Here is a 3287-nt window from a genome sequence, read left to right as displayed (position 1 = left end):
GTTAGTGTGAGGGTTAGGGTTAGGATTGGGGTGAGAGTTAGGGTTTGGGTTAAGATTAGGGTTAGGTTGAGGGTTAGGTAAGGGTTACGGTGAGGGTGAGAGTTAGGGTTAGGTTGAGGGTTAGTGTTAGGATTAGGGTTAGGGTGAGGGTGAAGGTTAGGGTTAGTGTTAGTTTCAGGGTTAGGATGAGGGTTAGGGTTAGGATTAGGGTTAGGGTGAAGGCTAGTTTGAGGTTGAGGTTTAGGGTTAGCGTTAAGGTGAGGTTTAGGCTTTGGGTTAGGGTTAGAGTGAGGGTTAAGGTGAGTGTGAGCTTTAGGATTAGGGTTAGGGTTAGGATGAGGGTTAGGGATAAGTTTAGGGTTATGGTTGGGATGACGATGAGGGTAAGGGTTAGTTTTAGGATTAGGTTCAGGGGGAGAGTGAGTTTCAGTGTTAGGATTAGTGTTAGGGTTAGGGTTAGGCTGAGGGTGAGGGTAAGACTGAGGGTTATGGTTAGGGTGAGGGTGAGGGTGAGGGTTAGGGTTAGGGCTAGGGTTATTGTTAGGGTTAAGCTTAGGTTTAGGATTAGGGTTAGGGTGAGGGTGAGGATGAGTGTTAGGATTAGACTTAGGAATAGGGTTTTCGTTAGGGTTAGGGTTAGCGTTAGGGTGAGGGTTAGGTTTAGGATTATCGTTAGGATTATTGTTAGGTTTAGGGTGAGGGTGAGGGGTAGGTTTAGTGTGAGGGTTAGGTTTAGGGTTAGGTTTAATGTGAGGTTAAGTTTTAGGGTGAGGGTTAGGGTAAGGTTGAGCTTTAGGGTTAGCATTAGGGTTAGGGTTAGGGTGACGGTTAGGGTTAGGGTTAGGGTGAGCGTGCAGGTGAGGGTTATGGTGAGGGTGAGGTTGAGGGTGTGGGTTAGGTTTAGGGTAAGGAAGAGGGTGAAGGTGAGGTTTAGGGTTAGGATTAGGGTTAAGGTTAGGGTGAGGTTGAGGGTTAGGTTAACGGTTAGGTTGAGGTTTAGGGTTAGTGTGAGGGTTGGATGAGCATGAGGCTAAGGGTTAGGGTGAGGGTTAGGATGAGGGTGAGTCTTAATGTTCGATTTAGTGTTAGGGTGAGGGTTAATGTGAGGGTAAGGGTTAGGGTTTGGTTTAGGGTTAGTGTGAGGATGAGGGTTAGGGTTAGGGTTAGGGGGAGGGTTAGGGTTAGTGTCAGGGGTTGGGTGAAGGTGAGGGTAAGGGTTAGGTTGAGGGTTAGGTTTAGGTTTAGGGTTATGGTGGGGGTTAGTGTGAGGTTTGGTGTTAGGGTTAGTGTTATGTTTAGGATGAGGGTTAGGGTGAGGGTGAGGGTTAAGGTGAGGGTGAGGGTTAGTGTGAGGTTGAAGGTTAGGGTTAGGGTGAGTTTTAGGGTTAGGATTAGTGTTAGGATGAGGGCTTGGGTGAGGGTGAGGGTTAGTGTTAGGGTTAGGGTTAGGTTGAGGCTTAGGTTAGGGTGAGGGATCAGGTGAGGGGTACGTTTAGGGTTAGGTTTAGGGTGAGGGTAAAGGTTAGTATGAGGTTTAGGGTGAGGATGAGGTTTAGGGAGAGGAATAGGATTGGGTTGAGTTTTAGGGTTAGGATTAGGCTCAGGGTATGTTTTAGGGTGAGGGTTAGGGTGAGGGTTAGGGTTAGGGTGAGGGTTAGGGATACGGTTTGGGTTATGGTTAGAGTGACAGTGAGAGTGAGGGTTAGTTTTAAGGTTTGGGTTAGGGTTAGGGTTAGGGTTAGGGATACGGTTATGGTTAGGGTTAGGGTGACGCTGAGGGTTAGGGTTGGGGTTAGGTTTAGGGTTAGGGTAAGGTCTAGGGTGAGGTTTAGGGTGAGGGTGAGGTTTAGGGTGAGGGTTAGGGTGAGGTTAAGGTGTGGGTGAGGGTATGTGTTAGATTGAGGGTTAGGTTTAGGGTTAGGGTTAGGGTGAGGGTTAGTGATAGGTTTATGGTTAGGGTTAGGGTGAGGGTGAGGGTGAGGGTGAGGGTTAGGGTTAGGGTAAGTTTCAGGGTGAGGGTGAGGTTCAGGGTTAGGATTAGGGTTAGGTTTAGGGTTAGGCTGAAGATGAGGGTGTGGGTGAAGTTCAGGTTTCGGGTGAGAGTGAGGATTAGGGTGAGTTTTAGTGTGTGGGTTAGTGTTAGGGTAAATGTGAGGATTAGGGTTAGGGTTATGGTGAGTGCAAGGGTTAGGTTTAGGTTTAGGGTAAGGTTTAGTGTTAGGGTTATGTTTAGAGTGAGGGTTAGGTTTAGTGTGAGTGTTAGGGTGAGGTTTAGGTTTAGTGTTACCTTTAGGGTGGGGGTGAGGGTTAGGGTTAAGGTGAGGGTTATGGTTTGGCTGAGGGTTAGGGTGAAGTTGAAGGTTAGGGTGAGGGTGAGACTTAGAGTTATGGTTAGGGTTAGGGTGAGGGTTAGTGGGAGGATAAGGGTTAGAGTTAGGTTTAGGGTTAGTGTGAGGATTAGGGTTAGGGTGAGGGCTAGTGTTATGGTGAGGGTGAGGGATAAGTTTAAGTTTGTGTGAGGGTTAGGGTTAGGGTTAGGTTTTGGGTTAGGGTGAGGGTGAAGTTGAGGGTGATGATGAGGGTTAGGGTTAGGGTTAGGTTGAGTTTTAGGCTTACTGTGAGGGTTGGGTGAGCATGAGGTTAAGGGATAGGGTGAGGGTTAAGGTGAGGGTGAGAGTTAAGGTTAGGGTTAGGGTTAGGTTGAGGGTTCGTGTGAGGGTTAGGGTTAGGGTTAGGTAAGGGTTAGTGTGAAGATTAGGATTAGGGTGAGTTTTAGGATTAGGGTGAGGGTTATGGTTAAGGTGAGGGTTTGGGTTAGGTTTATTGTTAGGGTTAGGTTTAGGGTTACTGTTACGGTGAGTGTGAGGGTGAGAGTAAGGGTTAGGGTTAGGGTGAAGTTTAGTGTTAGGGTTAAGATTAGAGTTAGGGTTAAGGTGTGGGTGAGGATTAGGGGTAGAGTTAGGATTAGGGTGAGAGTTAGGGTGAGGGTTAGTGTTAGGGTGTGGGTTAGGGTGGGGTTGAAGGTAAGGGTAAATTTGAGGGTAAGGCTGAGGGTAAGGGTTACAGTAAGGGTGAGGGTTAGAGTTAGGGTAAGTGTTAGCGTTAGCATTAGGGTTTATGTTACGGTGAGGGTAAGTGTTAGGGTGAGGGTTAGGGTTAGGGTGAGGGTTACGGTTAGGGTGAGTGTGAGGGTTAGGTTAGGGTTATTGCTAGGGTTAGGATTAGGGTTAGGGTTAGGGTTATGGTTAGGGTTAGGGTTAGGGTTAGGATGAAGTTTAGTTTTAGGG

Source organism: Dipodomys merriami, unplaced genomic scaffold (assembly GCF_024711535.1).
Source record: "Dipodomys merriami isolate MVZ:Mamm:240054 unplaced genomic scaffold, mDipMer1.0.p SCAF_118, whole genome shotgun sequence".
NCBI classification, from domain to species: Eukaryota; Metazoa; Chordata; class Mammalia; order Rodentia; family Heteromyidae; genus Dipodomys; species Dipodomys merriami.
The sequence above is the reverse complement of the archived record's forward strand: the minus strand, read 5'-3'. Positions refer to the sequence as shown.